Consider the following 25,325-nt stretch of genomic DNA (forward strand, 5'->3'; position numbering starts at 1 on the left):
CTTTCTTTCTTTCTTTCTTTCTTTCTTTCTTTCTTTCTTTCTTTCTTGAGAGAGAGAGAACGTGAGCAGGGGAGGAGCAGAGGGAAAGGGAGAGAGAGAATCTTAAGCAGGCTACACACCCAGTGCAGAGCCCAGTGCTGGGAGAGATCATGACCTAAGCTGAAATCAAGAGTTGGAAGCTTAACTGACTAAGCCACCCCTGGGGGTGCTAGCCAGGCACCCCTAGCATATTTCTGATTAGAGAACTAGGGGTTAGATATTTCTGTAGTGGGAAAAAGGCAGTCAGTATACAAGGAAAAAGGAAGAGTTTCATCTCAGAAATAAGTGGAATGTAGCACAAATTACTACTTGACCATTTATAATAATGCTGCCAAATCTAGAAATTAGGTGTCATTTACATATTTTGAGCTTTGGACAGTCGTAGAGAAAACATTCATTTATTTTATCAGTCCAGTTATATAATGATACCTGTAGCATCTTTCAGAATTTTTTAAATTTACATTTCTTAATTGACTCATATAAGGTCATCTCTTTTAACATTTGCTTGATGTTCTTTGGTGGTCTTCAAAAATTGCTACTGATTATAATGTTTAAAATTTTTTTTTTAATGTTTATTCATTTTTGAGAGATAGAGACAGAGTTCAAGCAGGGGAGGGGGAGAAAGAGAGGGAGACAGAATCTGAAGCAGGCTCCGGGCTCTGAGCTGTCAGCACAGAGCCCGACGCGGGGCTCGAACTCACAAACCACGAGATCATGACCTGAGCCGAAGTCGAACGCTCAACTGACTGAGCCACCCAGGCACCCCTATAATGTTTTAAAATTATCCATTGATGGGAGCCAGAAGCAGGTGTCATGAAAATCTCTGGCTCATACTCCTGAATTGATAACCACTGAAAACATACAAACATTCTGAAATCAAACCCTCCAGTTTGTTCTGTTTGTTTTTACCATTTTTAAGCGTTATGATCTCAATTATATTATACACACTTTCTTGTCTTTTAAATAATACACAGTGAAAAAAACTAAATTCCTTTTTGAGGACTATATGCTTACCGCAAAGCCTTATGTAGGGAGTCATCTGATATAACAAGTCTCCTTTCCTTTTAAACGTGATATTGTTATTTCAGGGACCACTGAAGTTTGAAGGCATTTGCACCTATATTAAGGATCCCAGACTGTTGTCCTTTTGTGATTGGTAACTATTCTATCTCAGTGTCTTACAGCTTAAGGCAAAGTGGTTTAAGCCACTTTTTCCTCACTTCAGACTTTCTTTCAGAAAGATCAGAACTGAAGATCACCAGAGGAAATGAGATGGTTACCTTACCTTGCACATCTTTAACCTCGTTTTTTGCCCAGATTTCTCTGTAGACTATGGCCCGAAGAGGTCTGGGGGCTCCAATATTCAGATGGGGACTCATACCTGTGTGTTTTGTGCAGGTATTTCTTAATACACATTGTGAGCTTTTGTATTTTCTTTTCCCTCAGAGCTCCTGACTCCAACTTAAGATATATTTCCCATGATGTTGACAAGTTATTTCATCTCTCTGTGCCTCAGACTCCTCACCTGTAAAATGGGGATGTTAATAATATCTACCTCATAGTGTCATTGTGAGGATTAGCTGAATTAATATTTAGAAAGTTCTTAAAGCAGTGATGCATAAAAAGGGTTAAGTAACTTAAAAACAGATTGTCTGACCCTGAGTAAGTGGCTCTTTAAGCTTCTTAAAGAAAAGGAAGGATCTGAGAAGATGCTTCTTCTGGTATGGGTGATACACACTTTTTTTCCTGAGGTGGGAGTGGAGTGATAATGGATGAATTTGTAATTGAAGGAGCAGAACTTGAAAGGTATTACCTAAAATATCTGTCAGTAATGCTGGCACTGAGCCTGGGTCCTGACTGAATGAAGTAATATATGGAAAGATGTTCATAGCAACTCCTTTGGGGCTCTTCATAGTAGATTCTGAGAGGAGACGGGAGAAATAAATTGGAAATACATAGGGATGGAGGGAATTGGGGCAAAGCTGATGCCAAGAGTTAGCAGTTATTTTCTGTCTCTAACAAAGGCTAAAACAGGGTGATTCTCAGTGGAGAATGTGTGTGTGTGTGTGTGTGTGTGTGTGTGTGTGTGTGTAGATACACACACATAAATAGAAAGTTATATATATAAAGGTGTATGAAATTTTTTGAGCATCCGTCTGACTTAACATGTGTTCTCAGCTGCTTCTGTGGAGAAGGGCACTGGCCACCTGCTTGTTTTTTGTTTTTAGTTATTTTTTATTTTTTAATTTTTAGAACGAGTGGGGAGGGGCAGAGAGGGAGAGAGAGAGAGAGAGAGAGAGAGAGAGAGAGAGAATCCCAAGCAGGCTCCTTGCTCAGTGTGGAGCCTGACTTGGAGCTTGATCTCATGGCCATGAGATCACCACCTGATCAAGAGTTAGATGCTTAACCCACTGAGCCTCCCAGGAGCCCCTGGCCATCTGCCTATTAAAGAGAGCAGGCACCACTGTTGTGTGGCATGTGCAAAGGGGTGCTCTGAGGCCACTGTGAGCCTCGGAACCCCTCTGTGTCATCCCAGGTGCTTCTTGGGAGCCCGGTGACAGGAGACTTACTGTGCCCTTGGCTTGCCTCTGCCTGACTGTGCCCGGACTGGGGCTGGCCGTGTCATTCCTGGCACAGGGCTTGGTCGCTCATTCACTCTGATGGCTGCCCTTTGCCCCTTCTCCCTTGGCCAGAGGCAGCTCAGTTGTAATTTGCTCTCAGGCTCAGAAGTGCAGCCCTGTCAAACTGCAGTGTGTGTTCATCTTGTAATCTACAGACAAGAAGAAAGGAGGTAAATTCCAGCCTTTTAAGAAGTTGTTTGGTAAAAGGAAAAAGAAAGACACTTTGTTGTCCCAGGAGGCGTCAGCAGGGAGTAAGAGTCACTCTCCCCAGAGTGTCAGCAATGGGACCTTCTCTTCAGATGAGGAGACCCTGGAAGACAATCTAAGGTAATAATTCATACTTTTTCTCCCCCAGATTTTAGCAGAGTTCCAGGGTGGGGAATGGGATCCCAAAGGAGGCAAGGGTGGAGTCACAGATGTGTTGCATCTCTGGGAAGATGGAAGGCTTGGGGTACTTTGTGCATTCTGTGTGGAGATGTCACCATGGGGAATTGGCAACGAGTCTGGCCTCATTTTCTGGGAAAGCACAGGGATCTGTGCCTTCATTTTGCTGCCTTCACTGGTGATAGAGGCAGCACCCCGCTGGTTTGGCTCAGTAAGTTAATCTGGATAGAAGGAGACTACATTCCCATGCCCTGTTGCTAGACGAAGAGACAGGGTGGTTACAGATTAGATTGTACATCCATGTTGAGAACATAGACTGCTCAGGCACAAAGTGGTCACCCTTTCTACCTCTGGCAATCTCTAGCGACTTCTGGAGTCTGTAAGTCATAGAGCTTTGGCTTCTGCTCTTTGTTTTCTATGTTTCTCTCTACATCTTTCCCCCACCTCTCCTTGCCCCTCCCCTTTCTCTTTCTCTCCCTCCTTCTTCTTCTTCCCCGCCCTCACCCCCCTTTGCTTCTTAGAGCACAGGTACTAAATCTGGCCATGACTGTGTCAAGAACTCAGAAAAGCAGGGTCAGGAAGTAGTTTCTCACCTGAGTGCTGGGAATTGAAGTTAGAGTCAGAGATGATTAAACTCTGCTACTGACAGCTTAGAAGTCAGCTCCTCTGAGAAGCCTTTTCCCACTCCCTGATCTGATTTGTTTGCCCTTGCTGGCATTCCCCTAGCATCATGCACCTGGCTCCAGCAAAGAACTTGTCACTTTCTATGGAAATTATTGATTTGCTTGTCTGTCTCATTTGACTGCCAGTTCCATGAAGTCAGGGACCGGGTTTTATTCAGCCTCGTATTAGGTGCTCAAAAACTGTTTCCTATGAATGCCTGGCACGGCACAACTTGCCGTAATACATGTGGAAGGAATAGATGAGGTAATCTGTGATATTTTTACTGTAATTCAAGGACAAGAACGAAAACATCCTGTGTGATGTATGTCAGTAAGTAAATTCTAATAGACACTCCAGTTGAGCACAACTTACATGCAGAATCCTTAGGCAAGCAGTGGCACATTAAGCTTTGCAGTGCTCGGTGACAGCATTACTGGGTCCTAACTGATATTGACTCTCTTCCTCAACAGGCCTGTTATTTGTCTTCCATTATCTTTAGTAAGAATACTATCAAATTTAACTATAGGAAATTATTTCACTGGAAGGAGAACACAGGTAGCACTAAGCCCATCCAGTGGTTGGGATGTCATTATGTACTAAGATATGCTTGAGTATTGTTCAGTATAAATGTTTTGATTTTACTTCAGTTTCTACAGTGGAAAATTGGAATGTGAACTGTTTCTGCCTCACAGTATCAGAATGTGGTAACAGATACTAAAATGTGACCAACTAGTAGTTTAATGCAAAATGAAGTTGAGTCTAGAAGGTTCTCCTTTAGAAGGACTGTTCTGTGAAAACACAGGCTGTCCTTTTTTATGGTTTTGCCAAGTCCCTGATTTCTTACTGAATGATTTTAGACACTTAGAAGAGCCTGGATCCTGGTGGTTCTCTCCCCATTTAAGTTCTATTCCGTCTATCCCTTGGAGTTTTCCTTAGATTTTAAGTTATACAAAGCCTTGGAATTTCATATTGATTCAGACACCTGCACTTCTATAAAATAAAGGTAATGCCACCTGTTCTTATTATTGGTTTTTGTTAATAAACCTATATTTATGAGACATACACTATATTTTAATTATTTAGCCCTTGTTTTTATAATAAAGGAATCGGGAGAGATAAGCTTTGGATGAAGAATTTTTAAAAATGTCTCTTTAACTATTTTTTAAATTAAAAAGACAAGAAAACAGGAATTATTTAAAATACACATTCCCCTTTCCTTCTCAAAAATTGACAGTTGCAAAATAATTCCACCCGCAAAGTAAATACTACATTCATTGCTTACAGTATAGCTGAATTTCTGAATATTTGCCCTATTTACAGAGGGAGAAAATTAAAGTGTTGTTTCCAACACTTCTTGTTTTTAATGGAAGTATAATATATTTCCTATAATTTTTTATTTTCAGTTTACTGCTCAATAATCACGTTACTTTAGATTGTGTAATGATTCACAGAATTTCTGTGCATTTTATTTGCTATCTCCAGCTCTCACTAAAACACAAAACTCAAAATTCTGTTAGCATGGTCTTGGGTAGAGGTTCCAAGGAGGCAGATTTCAGCCCAGTGTGAGGGAGAATTTCCTAAATACTAGGGCTGCCTAAAACTGGGGAGGCTGGGTATGTGCCAGAAGGAGTTTGGACTGATGAAGGGGAAATTCTGCACTGGGTGGGAATTTAAAGGAGTTGAACTTTAACATGCTGTCAAACTCTAAGAATCTGTAATTCTAGAAATGTCTCCATGGCCAAAAATAGCTCATTATTGATCTGCTCCTTCTGCCTGAAATTTCTCATTTCCTTTGGGCTTTTAACGCATACTGTTCTTTCTCTAGGTTAGAAGCCTTTATTTCTCCTAGGCTACTGCTTTTAAATTATACATGCCTGTGGGGAAAGCAAAATAGTAAAACAAGTTCAGTTTTTAACAATTTAATGTGACTTCCTTTATTAATTAAATGCAACTAAAATTGTGTTTCCCAAAATGTGTTAAATTTAAAAAGGGGGAGAGGGTCAGCTTGGCAAAAAAAGAAAAAAAAATAGGTTGGGGAAATTCTGGGCCAAAACAAATAGGATCCTTTACATAGGACTTTTCAGAGCTTTTACTATGCTAATGTGCCCTGGGAATTTCTGAGAAGGGAGATGTATTATGGAACATTTCCAAGACTCCTTTAACCACAAACCTTTTTTTCACAGAGAATATCCAATGGCATATATTAAAGCTACCACTTATTGAACTTAATGCAATGTGGTTTTGCATAGTTGAACTCATATAATGTTCACACACTCCGAGGTTGACATTATTATCCCCATTTCTTATTTTCAAAAATTGAGATATAATTGACATATATCATATTAGTTTCAGATGTACAACATAATGATTCAGTATTTATATATACTGCAAAATAAGTCTGGTTACCATCTGTCACCATACAAAGGTATAAAAAAATTTTTTCTTGTGATGAGAACTTTAAAGAGTTTTAAGATTTTAAGATCAAATATATGATATAAATAATATATACAATACAATATATAGAACAATATATACAGTAAAAATGATAGTATTAACTGTAGTCACCATGCTGTGTATTACATTGCCATGATTTATTTTATAACTGGAAATTTGTATCTCTTGACCCCCTTCACCCATTTCACCAACTGTTCAACCTCCTCCCCTCTGGCAACCATCAGTCTATTTCTGTATTTATTAGTTTTGTTTTACATGTTCACTTGTTTTAGTTTTTAGATTCCACTTGTAAGTGGGATCATACAGTATTTGCCTTTCTCTGTCTGACTTAGCATAATGTCCTCAAGGTTTATCCATATATCACAAATGGCAAGATTTCATTCTTTTTTATGACTGAGTGGTATTCCAGCGTGTGTGTGTGTGTGTGTGTGTGTGTGTGTGTGTGTGTAACATCTTCTTTATTCATCCATTGGTGGACACTTAGGTTGTTTCCATATCTTGCCTTGTGTAAATAATGTAGCAGTGAACAAGGGGTGCATATATGTTTTCAAATTAGTGTTTTTGTTTTCTTCAGATAAATGCCAGTAGTGGAATTGCTAGGTTACATGGTAGTTCTATTTTTAAATTTTTCAGGAACCTCCATACTGTTTTCCATAGTGGCTACACCAATTTATATTTTGGCCAACAGTGCACAAGGGTCCCTTGCCTCTAAATCCCTGCCAACACTTGTTTTTTCTTGTCTTTTTGGTGATGGCCATTGTAACATGTGTGAGGTGATACCTCATTGTGGTTTTCATTTGCATTTCCCTGATTAGTGTTGGTGAGCATTTTTTAATGTGCCTCATGGCCATCTTTATGTCTTTTTTGGAAAAATGTTCTGATCCTCTTCCCATTTTTTTCATCAGAGTGTTTTTTGTTATTGGGTTGTATGAATTCTTTATATATTTTGGATATTAACCCTTTTTCAGATATATGATTTGCAAATATCTTCTCCCAATTAGGAGGATGGCTTTTCGTATTTTTGATGGTTTCCTTTGCTGTGCAGAAGCTTTTTAGTTTGATATAGTCCTGCTTGTTTATTTTTGCTTTTGTTGCCCTTGCCTTTGGAGTCAGATCTAAAAAATAATCACCAAGACTGATGTCAGCGAGCTTATTGCCAATGTTTTCTTCTAGTTTTATGGTTTCAGGTCTTCCACTCAAGTGTTGAATCCATTTTAAATTATTTTTGTACATGGTGTAAGATAGTGGTCTTATTTCAGCCATTGCACATGGCTGTCCAGTTTTCCCTGCACCATTTATTGAAGAAACTGTCCTTCCCCTACTGTATATTCTTGCCTCATTTGTTATAAATTAAGTGACCATTTATGTAGGTGTTTATTTCTGGGCTTTATATTCTGTACTATTGGTCACTATGTCTCTTTTTTATGCTGGTTCCATATATTCCAAAACATTCCATGTTTTGATTACTGTAGCTTTATAGTGTAGTTTGAAATCAGGGTTTGTGTTACCTCCAATTTTGTTCTTGTTTCTCAGGATTGCTTTGGCTCTTCAGTCTCTTTTGTGGCTCCATACAACTTTTAGGAATGTTTGTTCTATTTCTGTGAAAAATGCCGTTGGAATTTTGATAAGCATTGCATTGAATCTGTAGGTTTGGGTAGTATAGACATTTTTTTTTTTCAACGTTTTTTATTTATTTTTTGGACAGAGAGAGACAGAGCATGAACGGGGAGGGGCAGAGAGAGAGGGAGACACAGAATCGGAAACAGGCTCCAGGCTCCGAGCCATCAGCCCAGAGCCTGACACGGGGCTCGAACTCACGGACCGTGAGATCGTGACCTGGCTGAAGTCGGACGCTTAACCGACTGCGCCACCCAGGCGCCCCATAGACATTTTAACAACATTTTAACAGTCCTTTCAATTAGTGAGCACAGAATATCTTTCCATTTGTGTCTTCTTCAGTTTCTTTTATCAATATGTTACAATTTTCAGTGTACAGGTCTTTCACCCCCTTGGTTAAACTTATTCCTGGCTATGTTTTTAATGCAATTGTAAATGGGATTGTTTTCTTAATTCTCTTTTTGATAGTTCATTGTTAGTATATAAAGATGCAACAGATTTTGGTGTATTGATTTTGTATCCTGCAACTTTACTGAATTCATTTATTTGTTCTAACAGTTTTTTGGTGAAATCTTTAGGGTTTTCCATATATAAAGTCCTGTCCACAAATAGTGACAGTTTTACTTCTTCTTTTCTAATTTGAATGCATTTCTTTCTTTTTCTTGCCTAATTGCTCTGGCTGGGACTTTCAGTACTATGTGGAATAAAAGTGGTGAGCATGGACATTCTTGTCTTGTTCCTCACACTATCCCCACTTCAAAGGGAAGAAAACTAAGGCTGGAGAGTGACTTGCTGGTAAGTTGCTGAGCCAGTAATTAAGCAGGAAAGAGGGCATTCTTAACCACCCATTCTAACTCTGAAGAAGCCGTAGCCTTACCAGGGAGCGAGTCACATGGCCCTGAATTCTACTAGTCCTGGGTCACCGGGCTCAGGTGTCTTCCTGCCTTTGCTGCCTTACTGAGGCTCTGCTGCTCCTAGGATTCCTCCCCACTTGTCCTGCTTCCAGTTTCTACCTCACACCCAGCCCTTACTATATTATCTCAGCTACAACTCCTTATAGTAAGTGCCAGCTGTAGGCACATTGAGAACCAAAGGAGCTTCCATGAGGGCGGGCTCGCTCTGGGACTATAGCAGTCAAAAAAGGGTTCAGGCATGAGGAGGCCTTGGACTGGCTCCAGATGATGGGCAGGACACAGAATGGCTGATGGGCAAGGCATAAACCTTTCAGATCTGGAATGGCATGAGCAGACTTACATGCAAGAATGAATGTGGCAAATAGAATAGGAGGGAACTTTCCAAGTCACTATATGTGGCCAGTGTTACCCTAATACCACAGCCGGCATAACCATCACAAAAAAGAAAACTACAGACCAATTTCCCTTATGAATATAGAAATAAAAATCCTCAACAAAATACAACAAAATACTGAATCCAACAGCATACAAAAAGGATAATACACCATAATCAAGCAGGATTTATCCCAAAAGTGCAAGGTTAGTTAATCATACAAAATCAATCAATATAATATACCATATTAATAAAATTAAGGACAAAGACCACATGATCATCTCAATAGATGCAGAAAAAACATTTGACAAAATCCAACACACTATGATAAAAACTCTTAAAACTAGAACTAAAAGGGAACTTCTTTAACTTGAGGAAGGACATCTCCAAAAATATCACAGCTCATACCATTCTCAATGGTGAAAGAATGGTTGTGTTTCCCATTAAGATCAGGAACAAGACAAGGATATGCTTTTAATACTGTACTATAAATTATAGCTAGGGCAATTAGGCAAGAAAAATAAATAAAAGGTATTGATCTTGGAAAGGAAGAAGCAAAACTATTTGCAGATGCCATGATCTTATATATAAAAAAGCCCAAGGAATCCACAAAACTAAACAAGGCTGCGGGATATAAGATTGAAGTTTTTGTATCTCAGTATGCTAGCAATGAACAATCTGAAACTAGGAAAACAATTCCATTTACAATAGCATCAAAAGAAATAAAATACTTAGGAATAAATTTAATAAAAGAAATACAAGGGTGCCTGGCTAGCTCAGTCAGAAGAGCATGCAACTCTTGATCTCAGGGTTATGAGTTTGAACCCCACACTGGATGTAGAGATTACTATAAAGGAAATAAACTTAAAAAATAAAATTAAATAAAATAAATAAATAAATAAATAAATAGGGACACCTGGGTGGCTCAGTTGGTCAAATGTCTGACTTCAGCTCAGGTCATGATCTCACAGTTCGTGAGTTCGATCCCTGCACCAGGCTCTGTGCTGACAGTGCAGAGCCTGCTTTGGATCCTCTGTCTCCCCCCACCCCCCACCCTACCCTCCCTCATTCTCTCTTTCTCTCAAGAATAAATAAACATTAAAAATAAAATAAAAAATAAACAAAAGACTTGTACACTGAAAAAAGGATAACATACCATTGAAAGAATTTAAAAAGATCTAAATAGATGGAAAGGTATCACCATTCATTGGTTGGAAAACTTAATATTGTTAAGATGTCAATAGCCCCCGAATTGATCTACAGATTCAGTACAATTCCTGTCAAATTCCCAGCTGACTTTTTTTTGCAGAAATTGGCAAGCAGGTCCTAAAATTCATATGGGAATGCAAGGGATCCAGAATAAGCAAAATAGTCTTGGAGGGCTCACATTTCTCGAGTTTAAAACTTACTATAAAGCGCCCCAAATATCCATCGACTGATGAGCGGATAAAGAAGATATGGGGTGTGTGTGTGTGTGTGTGTGTGTGTGTGTGTGTATACACACTGGAATATTACTTGGCAATCGAAAAGAATGAAACTTTGCCACTTGCAACAACATGGATGGAACTAGAGTGCGTTATGCTAATAAGCAGGATAAGTCAGAGAAAGACAAATATCACATGATTTCACTCATGTGGAATTTAAGAAACGCAACAGATGAACATAGGGGAAGGGAAGGAAAAATAAGATAAAAACATAGAGGGAGACAAACCATAAGAGACTCTTTAATACAGAGAACAAACTGAGGTTGCTGGAGGGGAGGTGGGTGGAGGATGGGCTAAATGGATGATGGGCATGAAGGAGGGCACTTGTTGGGATGAGCACTGGGTGTTATATGTAAATGATGAATCACTAAATTCTACTCCTGAAATCATTATTGCACTATATGTTAACTTAGATTTAAATAAAATTTAAAAATTCAAAAAAAATTTACTACAAAGCTACAGTAACCTAAATAGTGTGGTACTGGCATAAGGATAGATGTAGATTAATGGAATTTAAATGAGAGTACAAATATAAACCCTCACATTTGTAGTCAACTGATTGTCACTATGTGTGCCAAGCAATTCAATGGGTAAAGAATAGTCTTTTTCTACAAATGGTGCTGGGACAGTTGAATAACAATATGCCAAAGAATGAATTTGGACTCTTTTCTTTTTTTTTAATTTTTTTTAAATGTTTATTCATTTTTGAGAGATAGAGAGTGAGTGGGGGAGGGGCAGAGAGAGAGTGAGACACAGAATCTGAAGCAGGCTCCAGGCTCCAAGCTGTGGGCACAGAGCTCGATGCAGGGCTCGAACCCACTAATTGCAAGATCATGACCTGAGCTGAAGTCAGATGCCACCCAGTCACCCTGGACTCCCTTCTTACACCATTCACAAGCCAATTCAAAATGGATTACAGACCTAAATGTAAAAGTTAAAACTGTAAACTTCTTGGGGCGCCTGGGTGGCTCAGTCGGTTGAGCTTCCGACTTCGGCTCAGGTCATGATCTCACGGTTCGTGGGTTCAAGCCCCACATCGGGCTCTGTACTGACAGCTCAGAGCCTGGAGCCTGCTTTGGATTCTGTGTCTCCCTCTCTCTCTCTGCTCCTGCCCCACTCATGCTCTGTCTGTCTCTCTCGAAGATGAATAAACATTAAAAAAATAAACAAAAATTTTTAAAAAACTGTCAGATTCTTAGATAAAAACAAAGGAATATACCTTCATGGTTAGATAATAATTTCTTAGGTGCCAAAAGCACAGGTGACAAAAGAAAAAATTGGTAAATTGGACTTCATCAAAATTAACTTTTGCATTACAAACAATACCATGAAGAAAATGAAAAGACAATTCACAGAATGGAAGAAAACATTTGCAAACCATACATCTGATAAGGGAGTTATATTCAGAATAGGTAAAGAACTCTTATAACTCAGTAATAAGATGACCAAAAAAATTTTTAATGGGTAAATTACTTGAATAGACATGTCTCCAAAGAAAATATTACAAGGTTCATTATGAAAACATACTTGCTTAACATCATTAGTTATCAGGGAAATGCAAATCAAAACCACAATAACATAGAACTTCACAACCATTAGGAAGGCTATAAAAAATAAATAAATAAATAAATAAAGACAATAACATGTGTTGGTGAGAACGTAGAGGAATTTAGACCCTAATACAGAGTTGATGGTAATGTAAAATGGTATAGCCATAGTTTGATGGTTCATCAAAATGTTAATCATAGAGTTACTATATGACCCAGCAGTTCCAATCCCAGGTATATAACCCAAGAGAAATGAAAACACATGTCTGCACAAAAACCTGTACACAAATGTTCATAACAGCATTATTCATAGTAGTCAAAACGTTGAAACAGTCCAAAAGTCCATCAAAAAATGAATGGATAGGGGTGCCTGTCTGGCTTAGTCAGTAGAGTACGTGACTTTTGATCTTGGGGTTGTGAGTTCAAGTACCATGTTGGGTGTGGAGCCTACTTTGAAAAAAAAGGATGGATAAATACAATGTGTTATATATCCATGCAATGGAATATTTGAAATACTGATACATGGTATGACATGGATAAACTTTGAAAACACTATGCTAAGTGAAAGAAGGAAGTTAGAAAATACCACCTAGTGTATGATTATATTTATATGAATGTCTCAAATAGGCAAATTCATTGAGACAGAAAGATTTGTGGTTGCCAGGCATGGGGTAGGGTGGCAGGTGACTGTTAATGAGCGTGGTTTCTTTTTGGGATGATAAAAACTAAACTTAGGTGGTGATGATAGTAGCCCAATTCTTGTAGCCCAATATACTAAAAATCATTGAAATGTACCCTTTGAATGAATGAAATTTTAGGGTATGTGAATTATATCTCAGTAAATGTATTTTTTTAAAGTAGTGAATGTGGCATTGTTGAAGTCCTACCTGGCTGAGGTGATAAGTTTGTATAGGCGGGAGAGATTCAGGGCTTATTCTCCTCTCCTAAATCCCTAAAATAGGAGGTAGAAATTTGGAGCGGAACAGAAAGGGATAATTATGAAGTAGGACATCACTGCAGGCTAGAGCAGGCTGGCTTGGAAGGAGAAGCAGCTGCACACATTTGCTTGAGGGTGTTGAGCCCCCTGCATTGAGGGAGGTGTTCAGCTTGAAGGGAGAGAGGACATGAGAGAAAAAATACAGGTTATGTCTGAGACTGCCTGTTTAAAAATAGTTGCCTGTGCCTTTTAGGAAACATAGAGTTGTTATTTGGCCACATACATGTGAATCTATAAGAAAAGTGTTATTATAGACATCAAGGGAATTGGGCACTATCAAAAGGAAATGCCCCACAGATGTTACTATGACAAAACTGGAAGGGTCTATAATATTACCCAGAATGCTGTAGGTCCTGTTGGACAAGATTCTTGCCAGGAGAATTCATGTATGTATGTTGAGCATATTAAGCACCCTAAGAACCAAGATAGCTCCTAGAAACATGTGAGGGGAAAATGATCAGAAAAAGGAAGTGAAAGAGAAAGATACTTGGATTCAGGTGCCAGCCTGCTCCACCCAGAGAAGCACACTTTGTTAGAGCCAGTGGAGAGGAGCCTGAGCTGCTGGAATCTGTTTGTATGAATTCATGGCATGATAGATGTTTTTTAAAAAAAGACCTCTGGACTATAAAGAGAAGAAAAAATTGTCTATGGTTGACCCCATGCAGCCCTGCTCACACATACACACAAAAGGAGATATCAATCCTACTCTCTACTTATATGATACCCTTATTCAGTAGACACACACACACACACACACACACACACACACACACACACACACACGCGCTCACACTGGTGTTAAAATCTAAGGTAATTTTTTAGTCCTGATCCAATACCTTCACTTTAGAAATGGGGACACTGAGGCTTAAAGAGATCACAGTACAGTGCTGTTCATGTTAGAGATGTGATTAGAATTCCAGTCAGCTGATTTTGCATGTGGTAATCCTTTCCTCTTGAACAACCCCACCCTATCTCCACTTGCTTGAGGGTGTAAGCACGCACTCTTATAAGCACGCTAATTCCTCTTTATCCTTCACTTTTCTGCACAAATGTGCCTTCCTCAGGGAATAAGCTTACTCTGACCCCCTTAGCCTAGATCAGGCCTCCCTGCCATTGTTCTCAGTTTCCTTTACCTTCCCACAAAGGTAGGCCTGTAGGGTACCCATTGTATTTCCAGGCTTTAGAATTGTGCCTGGGCCATAGCAGGCATTCAAATTATTCATTTACTAAATGTACAAATACTGCTCTTTTTTGCCATACCGACTCTCCCCACTGTACAAGTCAACGTTTAGCTGATTCATCCTTCAGTTTCCCACCATGGTACAGAGTATCACTGTACATGGTGACAGCATAGTGAGACATGTCACCAGTGAAATGACAGTAGAGTTCAGGCTCCCTGATTACCCATGTTGTACCTTGGATCACTTGGCCTTCCTGCTTTTCAGAAGGTCAAGTCAGAAAAGACTTAGACTACTTGATCATTTATCCTCTACCCATAGGAACCTGCGATGTGCTGATTGAATTGGGACTAGAAAAGATGTACAAAACCACTCAATGAAATTTAGGGACTAAGCAGGAAAACTAATGGAGCTGGACTGAGTAAGTTTAGAGGGGATGAAGGTTGATGATACACTGTGTGGGAGAGCAACAGATCAGGAGCCAGAGTCTCTTGTGCATGCAGTTGCTTTCACTCGTGAGCTGTGTGATCTGACCCAAGCCAGGCCCTTCATCTGTTAAATGGATGTGCTCTCTCCACGCTCTTTCCCCACTTATTATGAGGACCAAAAAAATGCATGTGACATTACACTACCTGCTATAAAATAGCACTTTACAAATGCAGGGTAATGTTATTACTGATATAAAGAGGATGTGGATACTAGTTTTCTATTTCCAGAGCATAGACCAAAACTCAGTTGATTCAGATGATGAGTAGAGAGGTTTATAAAAAGATCTTTGTCCAGGTGGAGCAACTGAGGAGTGGAACAGACAGCATGAAACTCGTGGAGTCCTTGCAGAATTCTCCCGGCAGGTTAGACAATTGCTCATCCTATGTGATGGAGACACAGGACTAAGCTTAGGGACTGGAGTAAGTGATCTTTGATTTCTAGTTCTAAGAGTGCGTGCATTTAAGATCCCAAAATTCCCTCCTCTTCCTTGAATTTTTTTGAACTGTCCTGTTTCTGTTGTAATAATTAGGCTCCATAGCCTATTGGGTACCATATATTTTCATAGAATACCGAAGTCTGGGATGAGCTTCCATGATGCCACACAAAATATATTGACTCCAGTCTCTTCCAGCAACTCTAGTTTGTTCGATGAGGATACTTAATTGCTCTTTAGCATTTCATTTGAATGAGACTCACGGATCTGTTTAGAAGAAAACTGCTGATCAATTGCAAATGCCCCTGTTGTCATGGAAACAAGCTGCAATGAGACTATAATTATATTTCCTTATTCCTGAAGTGAATCTCTAATCATTGCTATGGTAATTACCCAATATCTGTGGTCCCAAATTACATGATGCTTGTCCAAAAAAGACAAAGGATAGGAATAGGAGGGCTGGCCCAAGACATGTGTTAACTGTACAGCTGCAGAAAGCCCTCTCCTTTTGTGTGTGGGGAGAATTTCCCTCTGTGGGCTCATACTCCAAGGTTAGATGATGTCAGTGGCATCTTAGAATGTGCCTGGTGTGTAGAGTAGTGGCTAGAAGGCTGTATCAGGTTAGGATTATTTCTAACACAACTAGTATCTTCAACAGTAATGAAATATAGTACCTGATGTACCTGAAAGTCTGGAGGACTTGTCAAGTTTCAAAGCCCATTAATGAAGTAACTCAGCAAAGGCATCAAGAACTGGTCTGATTCTTTTTTTGCTCTTCCTCAGGGAGTAGTCTCTCGTCCCCAGGTTTGTCCCTTCATAGCCCCCAAATGGCTGTCAGGTGTCACCTGTTATATGCAGGCAACAAAGGCAGGAGACAGAAAGGGGACCTTCCCTGTCTTCTGTCATGTTTTGTGAATGAGAAGAGCTTTCCCAGAAATGCCTCCTCCATGATACTCTCCCTCACTTTTTTTTGTTCCTTCCACACCAGACCCTGCTACAGACAGTAGTTCCAGTCAACAGAACTTAAAATGGAGGTGACCCTTCCTGACTCCTGTTCAGGATCCTCAGCACTGAGTGCATATGGGTGAGGGATGGAATGGCATGACTACAGGGCTAACTTTGTTTTGCTTTCCTTCTCACCTTCTCTTTCTACTGTGACTCTGCTTCTGGTGCCCTGAGTTCCAGACCACAGTCCCGTCATGTACCCTGTGTCTGATCTCTACTGCTTCTGCCAATAAGCATGGGCACAGGGCCCTGGACCTGGGCTTGGGCATCCCAGTAGCATGGGGAATGGCATCCTTGGCTCTCAGGCACAGCACACGCCACCAAGAAAGAAAAGTCAGCCTCTTGCAAGAGAAGCAGAATCAAAACACCATAGTGCTTTTCAGAAAAGTTATCCATCCAGGTGGGCTAGGTTGGAAAGGAGAATCAAGATACAGAATGAGAAATACGGTGTGGTGGTTGTTTTTGGTACTTAACTGTCAGCATCTAGTTTCCCTTCCCAACAGTTTTTGCCTATTTTTTTCCCCAAGTTATCAAGTTTGCCTTTCTGTGTATACCTCTAATAGGACACAGTATCTGCCTCTATGACAGAAGCCAAAAGGGCCAGATCCTCCACTTTCCCCCAACTGCAGCCTGGCATGAGCATGTGACCCCCCCACCCCCCCACAGCCAGTTGGACTTTCTCTCCTGGGCTTGGACTTGGCAGGTGCTCAAGGATGGAAGAGACACAACTATGGTGGCAGCCCGTAACTAAGCTCTTCCTGTGGCATGGCAGCCGCTGTGGTTCCTGATGCCCAAACCGCTACAGTTCTTTTTTTTTTTTTTTTTTTTTTAATTTATTTTATTTATTTATTTTTTTTATTTTTTATTTTTTAATATATGAAATTTACTGTCAAATTGGTAACCGCTACAGTTCTAACTCCTGTCTTTTTCCAAGCTTTGGTCCCAGTTTCCTTTGTTCTTTGATCCCCCGTTGTTCTTCTAAGTAAATTTTCTTTTGGTTGAGCATGACAAGGTTAATTTCTGTGTGAAGACACAGAATGAAACCAGGAAAACCAGGTGAGGGGTGGGGGGAGGGTGTGACACAGAAGGTAGGAAGCAAAGCCTGGAACACTTCCCTGGTTTGAATTAAAAAGAAGTCCCCAGAAGAAACCTTTAAAGATGCTGAACATCCTCCTGACTTGCCCACCAGCTGGCTTCTTAGAGTCTCCCACAATGGCCTCCGGCACAGGCCTGCCATACCTGAAAAATGCGCATGGTCTGAAAATATTTCCTCCCCTCCCCACCCCCCCATCAACACATTTGCCTCAGGCTCTCCATTCCCTCGGTGACCTTTCCATGGAAAACCCATCTGATTAACTGTTCTACAGTATTAGCCATTCACTCTTCCATTGAAAAACTTTACTCACATATTATATTGTATGAAGCACTGTGGGAGAAACAAAGGTAACAGATGTGATCCCTGCCCTCATGCAGCTCCAAGTACTGTAGTGGAGATAAAATGATCCCATTAGTGCTGGAATCATATTTGTGTAGCACTTTATAATATGCACAGCACTTTTATTTTCTCTCTTATTTAAGGCATGATTATAGGAACCATAACATAAAACAGTAAGAGATGTGTGCACAGGCCTTTCTTCCAGGAAGCAGGAGAGGCTGTGTGTATGGGGGGTGGGGGGCGTTGATAAGATTTGAGCTGGACCTTGAAGGATGAGTAGGGCCTGAACCAAGAGATTGGCATTGGGCAGTCCATGGAGAGGAAGAGCCTATGCAATGATAGAACCCAGAGAGGGTATTTGGGGAACCGAGTGGTTTGTCTTACAGGATGCTGGAAGTAGGGTAACGTTTGATAGTAATGGGTAACACTTATGTAAATGCTTACACTGTTCTCAGTGCTTTACATACTATAACTCATTTAATCCTAACAGTAGCTTCGTGAGGGTGGTCCTGTTATCATCCCCATTTACAGATAGGGAAACTGAGACACGTAGAGATTTAGTGACTTGCCGAAGGCCACACAGCTGGTAAGGGGTAGAACCGGGTTTCAGTGGTAGGCAGACTCACACATGGAGTCTGAGCATAAACTCCCTCCACTACATGCCCTCCATCATAGAGCCAGAGAAGTTTGGAGCCCTGTCATGCAGAGCTTTGTGGGCCAGTAACGTAGCAGCTTCATCTCATAAGATTTTAGCAAAAGAGAACCACTGGAAGTTTCTGAGCTGGCAAATTAACTACTTTAAAGTTAGTGCAGGGTTTGGGAGGAAGTGAATTGCAGAGGACTTCAGTTGGAGACCATTTATAGATGTCAATCATATTACAACAGGCTGGAGGTCAAACCAGGGTAACAGTGACAATTAGACACTCATTGGCCCTTAAACTGCCCTTAGAGGTTCTTCCACTTGCTTCTGAGGTCTCCCTAACACGTCTTTTTACATGTCCAAGAACAAAGCCTTTGAGCCTCCATTGTCCACCTGGGTTGGGGATGAGAGCACCGTGCTAGACACTTGCCTCCAGAGGTCCAGGAAAACAAAAAGTTCCTCATACCACATTTGCAGTGATTTTAGAATCTCAAGTAGTTTTAAAATTAAAAATAATAAAAATAAAGCTTCTCCTGGGCAGAGGTTAAGTGTGTGAACTTTATATTGTTTTTGGTATGGTTACTAGCATAATAACCCAATTCTGTGTATTACAGCAGAGTGGGGTTATAACGCATTCAGACCTCAGCTGAGTTTTCTGAAATCTTTTACAACTTCAAGCACAGAAATGGGCCCTTCAAAACAGCCCTACATTTTGGTCAGTGTGCTGCCAAGTGCACCCAAGAGTACTATATTATTTCATCTTCAATGCCCTTTAGAGCTTCTAGGTAGAATTATGACAGTCAGTACAGCTGACTCTGGGTAAATGAAAGAGAAAGAGGTGGAGTTGGGGAGGAACAGCAGTGTCTTTCTTCCTCTCCTTCCAAATCCATAATGACTTAGATCAAAGGTCTTTAAATATAATAAGATGTAGATAGAACAAGACCCCCTAAGCCACTCCAAGTTTGTCTCAGTGCTAATAATCACACCTTCTTGTAGAATTGACTCAACCTATTAGAATCCTCTGGTCTTCAGTCAATAGTCTTGTTCATGGTGTTTCAACCTCCTGGGCTGAACCCTAGGGACTGTTGCTCTGTGACTCAGATACCACTATTAGCTTTTCAAGCATTTCACCTCCAAATTTCCCATGATTTTAGTCAAATATCAAGAAGTTCTCTCTTCTTCCTCCCTCTTCTCTTCCTCCTTTTTTTTTCCTTTTTTTGTCCTGTAAAGTCTATACTAATCTTTACAGAGAGTGACTTTCATTTGGGTAGGGGATATGAAAGTGATGTAAATGTCAAATCTTCAGTGTGAAATGAGGACATAGGGCATACCTACTTATCTTTCAGCCATGTCTACACATAGTTATGAGTCATGATACGGTATTCATACATTTTTTAAAATTTTAAGGGGTGCCTTGGTAGCTCAGTTGATTGAGTGTCCAACTCTTGATTTTGGCTCAGATCATGATCTCACAATTTGGTGAGTCTGAGCTCCATGTTGAGCTCTGCGCTGACAGTGAGGAGCCTGCTTGGGATCCTCTCTCTCCCTCTCTCTCTCTGCCCCTCCCCCACTCACACTATCGCTGTCTCTCTCAAAATAAATAAATTTTTTTTAAAAATCTTGATTAATACCACTGATCATAGCAGCATTAAGTCACATTGGCCAAAAAGTTGAAACAAAATGTTTATCCACAGATGAATGGGTAAACGAAATGTGATATATTCTAGATGTAGTAGAATATTATTCAGCCTTCAACAATGATGAAATTCTAAAAAAAAAAAAAATGAAATTCTGACACATGCTACATGGATAAACCTTGAAGATATTATGCTAAGTGAAATAAGCCAGACACAAAAGGACAAATGTTGTATGATTCCACTTATAGGAGGTACCTGGAATAGTCAAATTCGTAGACATAGAAAGGAGGATAATGGTTATCAGGGGCTAGGGGAAGGGGGGAGATGGATAGTTATTGTTGAATGGGTATAGAGTTTCAGTTTGGGATGATGAAAAGTTCTAGATGGGTTCTTGTGAATGTACTTAATGCCACTGAACTGTACATTTAAAACTGGCTAAAATAATAGATTTTAAGTATATTTTACTCTAACAAAAAAAATCTCAGTCAATATTATGTAAATACAAAAAAAATTCACGGATGCTGGGATCTCATTTGGTGTTGACAGAGTTGGTATTTAAGCAGTAAAACTGGTTCACCTTCTTTTATATAAGATTTGCAGTCGTGGGTGAACTGAGAGTCTCTTAACACTACATTCTTAACGCAGGCTGGCAGCTATTCACATCGTGTCTTTGTTCCCAAAGAAATCCAAATATCTACAAACATGGAGAGTTAAAATGGAAAGCTCTGTCAGCTGTGACTCAGGAGCCTGAGTTCTGGTTTCGGTTCTGTCTTGATCAAGTCTCTCTCTCTCTCGCCTTCTGGGACCTCGGCTCCTGTTGTCATGGACTCCATCATCACAGAAGGCCCTTTGAGCCTGGACTGTTGGCTGTACGAGGACTGCCATCTGTCACAGTGGACGGTGCCCCAGACTAGCAGCTCCCCCTCCAGCTGCTAGCTTCCTTGTAGAGATGCACTGGAGATGTGGCAAGCAGCGACCTGTGCCTCCGAGCACAGCAGGAGAGGAGCGTGGGCAGGCAGAATGGAGTGCAGGCTTGGAGTGGGTCTTGCAGCTTGGGGTCTTTAGTCCTACTCCTTGATTTCCACATTGTTTTTGAAGGAATTCTGAACTGAAAGGACAGATGATGTTATTTATTAATGTCCAGTGCCCCATAGCTCTCCCCTAACCTGGACCTGACCTCTCGTAAAATCATACATCACGGAGCCTGAGGGATGACAGTAACGAAGAAATAGGAAAGATGTAGGTTTTGTGGGAAACACTGATGACTTTGGTTTCACTGATGATGTTGAGTTTGTAGACAGTGGGACAGCCAGGTAGCCGGCTCCACTATGTGGCTAGAGACATAGAGAGAGAAGAGCATGTAGTATTGGAGACACGTAGACAGTTTTTTAAAGTGGTTGTTAAAACCAGAAGAGTAGAGCAGGTCATTCTATCATCTGTGCCTTTGAAAAGGTAACATAGGAGTTGAAGAGTTGAAGGGAAAGACCAAAAGCTGATGTCTATGGGCTGACTGGATGCCTCTGATTAGATGTTTGAAATCTGAACCTCTTCACCAATAACAATTACATCAGTGACAACAGCAACAAAGCCAGGACAGATACAGAAATGAGAGTTATGACATCTCAGCCATGCTTTTTGTCCATAGGGCCCAGGAACTTCTGCTGCCTGGACCTCCAAGTCCAAAGGGACCATTTTTCCAACCCTTCTAAGGTGTGGCTATGATTCTTCCCTGAACTAATGAAGACTATTCCTCAGGGACCAGTGTTGTTATGAATTTCCCAAGTGGGTGTCTCTTCCTCTCCTACTAGAGTTTGCTTTTAGTACACGTGCTTTGCATTTGACTTCAGATCTTGTTTAAATTTAAATGACTGTTTAATGTATTGACAATCCTTCAGTTAGAAGTTAAAAATCTGGGGGATTTTAGAGGTCTTTATACATCTCTTCTCATGATCAAGAGGCTGCTCTGTGTTCTCAACATCTGAAGAGAAGGTTCCCACACAGGAAGCCCCTTTTTTTCCATTTGAGAACATAAAGCCTGAAGGAAAGTTGCAGCTTTGAGGCCCCTGCCTCTAGGCTCACTCATAATAAAAGAAAGGGGGAGGACTGGCCTGCTTCGAAATCAATTGTGAAAGATCTTTAAATGTCAAGAATAAAGAAGTCCAGATGAACTCTGCTAAGGTACAATTTGTATTAAATTGCCCCACTACCTCCCAATCATGTAATTCCTATTTCCCAGCTGTTAAGGACAATGATTCTACCAAGCTCTTTGTTCATAAGAACAAAGTTTCAAGCTGAGATCTCCACACGTGGTGTATTCAGTTTGAATTCCAGCCCTGCCTCAAATTCTGGAACTTTGGGCAGGGTTTTTACCTACTCTTTGTCTCAGCTTCCCCTTCAGACAAAAGGAAATAATCTATATTGTAGAGTTGTTTGGAGCCAGAACTGGTAACCATGTTTACCAAAGATTTTGAATTATACAGATTACCAAGGATTTAATGTTGATTTGCATTATGTAAACAAATATTTAGAAGAGAGTGTTCATCCATGTAACTAAATAAACCAGGTACCATTCTCCTCCACTGTTTCTTCTCAGAGCTTTACAATAGGACAAAAACCAGATATAAGAAGAAAAAGGTAGAAATATTTTTGGTCACTTTGAAAAGTAATCCCCTCAAGAGTAAAGGCCATATAAATAAGTAGGTTCTGACAAATGTAGAAATTTAATATCAAAAAGTTATTTAATCATTTCTACTTCTGGCTGTGATGAAGTAGCTTGTAGCAAATCAGAACTCCCACCAAGAACAACAAGAAATACAGATAGAATATTAAAACAAAGACATCTGTTTGAAGACATCATATTGCTTCTAGTGCACCAGACTTGAACAATGAGTTCCTGGAGAGAATGGAAGCCCACTGAGATGAGCCCAACTTTCTGCATATTGCTTCTCTCCTGTGAGCATTGACTGTTGGGAGAGAGCAAGAGACCAAGAAGCTGGAGGGTGACTGGCAAGAGGAAGAGAAGGCAACAGAGGTGTAGGCAATCTCCTGGAGCCTGGAATACAATAATTGGAGTTTGAGGCTGCCAAGATAGCCAGGACTTAAGGGGCTGAAATGCTCAAGGGAAGAGAAACTCAGAAGAATGAATCTAAATCTGGGCAACAGTTTTCCTTTTGACAAATTTGTTGATAAAGCTGAACAGAAATAGAGGCTGAAAGGTAAGGCAGACATTCTGTGGTGTTGGAAAGATGAAAATTGGGATTTAGGGACTAGCAAGGAGGGGGACCTTAGGAAGCAATCCAGGCTGTCAGTTGGGACAACAGGAGGCCTATACCCTAGAAGTGGGGAAAAGCAGAAGTAGTCTGAGCCTTACAAAGGTTGCTTCCTAGCCATGATCAGCTCAGTCCCTGATTGGATTCAGGTGGTCTGCTCCTCTGCCGATGGCTGAAGGAGTGGGTGAAACCTCTCTGGAAAGAGAGAACCCAGCCTCTACAATGTTTCATTCATGATATATAGAATTCAATCAAAAAATTACCAGGCAGCTGAGAATCAGACTATGAGGAAAACAAAATAATAGAAGTAGACCCACAGGTGATAAAGATATTGAAGATTCAGATAGAGATACTTAAATAATTGTGATTAATATATTCAGTTGAATAATTGACAAGATAGAGAATTTTACCAGACAACTAGAATCCATTAAAAAGAATCAAATGGAAATCTAGATGTGAAAAATGCTACTGAAATTAAGCACTCAATAGGTAATTTTAACAGATTTGACACAGAGAGAGAATTAATGACCTGAAGGCAAGTTCGGTAGAAAAATCCAGACTGAATCATATTGAGTAAAAAGAATGACAGGTACAGAAAATAGCATAAGGGCATATGGCTCATAGGGAAGCATTCTAACGTTAGAGAAATCAGGGGGTGGGGAAATAAAGGAAAAAGGGAGTAGAAGCAATATTTGAAGGAATAGTGGCTTAGAATTTTCCAAAAGTGATGAAAGACACCAAGCAACAGGTTTAAGAAATTACTATATATCCCCAGCTGGATAAAGTAGAGGAAATCCATACCTGCCCACAGCAGAGTAAAACTGCTATCAACCAAGGCAAAGGGAAAAACCTTAGTATCAGCTATAAATAAAAGATGATATTTTTTGAGGAACCTCCATACTGTTTTCCAGAGTGGCTGTACCAGTTTGCATTCCCATCAACAGGGCAAAAGTGTTCCCTCTCTCCACATCCTCGCCAACATCTGTTGTTGCCTGAGTTGTCAGTTTTAGCCATTCTGATAAGTGGCATCTCTTTGTGGCTTTGATTTGTCTTTCTCTGATGATGAGTGATGTTGAACATCTTTTCGTGTGTCTGTTAGCCATCTGGATGTCTTCTTTGGACAAGTGTCTATTCATGTCTTCTGCCCATTTCTTCACTGAATTATTTGTTTTTTGGGGTGTTGAGTTTGATAAGTTCTTTATAGATTTTGGATACTAACCCTTTATCTGATATGTCATTTGTAAATATCTTCTCCCATTCCATCCATTGCCTTGCAGTGCAGAAGCTTTTTATCTTGATGAGGTCCCAATAGTTCATTTTTGCTTTTGTTTCCCTTGCATCCAGAGACCTGTCTAGTAAGAAGCTGCTGCAGCTGAGGCCAAAGAGGTTGTTGCCTGTTTTCTCCTCTAGGATTTTGATGGTTTCCTGTTTCACATTTAGGTCTTTCATCCATTTTGAATTTATTTTTTGTATGGTGTGAGAAAGTGGTCCAGCTTCATTCTTCTGCATGTCACTGTCCAGTTTTCTCAGCACCATTTGCTAAAGAGACTTTTTTCCATTGGATACTCTTTCCTGCTTTGTTGAAGATTAGTTGGCCATACATTTGTGGGCCCATTTCTGGGTTCTCTGTTCTGTTCCATTGATCCATGTGTCTGTTTTTGTGCCAGTACCTTACTGTCTTCAACTACCTTACAACCCAGCAGTTGCACCACTAGGCTTTTATACAAATGATACAAAAATGCTGATTTCAAAGGGCACATGCACCCCAATGTCTATAGCAACATTATCAACAATTGCCAAATTATGAAAGAGCCCAAATGTCCATTGACTGATGACTGGATAAAGATCATGTGGTATATATATACAGTGGAATGATACTCAGCGATCAAAAAGAATGAAATCTTGCCATTTGCAACAATGTGAATGAAACTAGAGTGTATTATACTAAGTGAAATAAGTCAGGCAGAGTAAGACAAATAGCATATGATTTCACTCATATGTTGAATTAACAAAACACAATAGATAAACATAGGGGAAGGGAAGTAAAAATAAGATAAAAACAGAGAGGGAAGCAAACCATAAGAGACTCTTAAATACAGAGAACAAACTGGGGTTTCTAGAGGAGACGTAGGTGGGGGGGATGGGT

The 25,325-nt window shown here is 40.2% G+C and overlaps 1 protein-coding gene across 2 annotated transcripts in view; it reads left to right on the forward strand.

Moving 5' to 3' along the window:
- Positions 1-2,811: 2,811 nt before the first annotated feature.
- The window catches only part of CRACD (capping protein inhibiting regulator of actin dynamics), a 58,197-nt gene continuing 35,683 nt past the window's right edge, over positions 2,812-25,325 (forward strand). Inside the window, exon 1 of one of the 2 annotated variants that reach the window (XM_049630501.1) lies at positions 2,812-2,987. The gene's annotated coding sequence lies outside the window, so the exon portion shown is untranslated. The remainder of the gene's footprint in view (positions 2,988-25,325) is intronic. The other variant, XM_049630500.1, reaches the window with a different exon arrangement.

The sequence above is a fragment of the Panthera uncia genome, chromosome B1 (genome assembly GCF_023721935.1).
Source record: "Panthera uncia isolate 11264 chromosome B1, Puncia_PCG_1.0, whole genome shotgun sequence".
Taxonomy (NCBI): domain Eukaryota; kingdom Metazoa; phylum Chordata; class Mammalia; order Carnivora; family Felidae; genus Panthera; species Panthera uncia.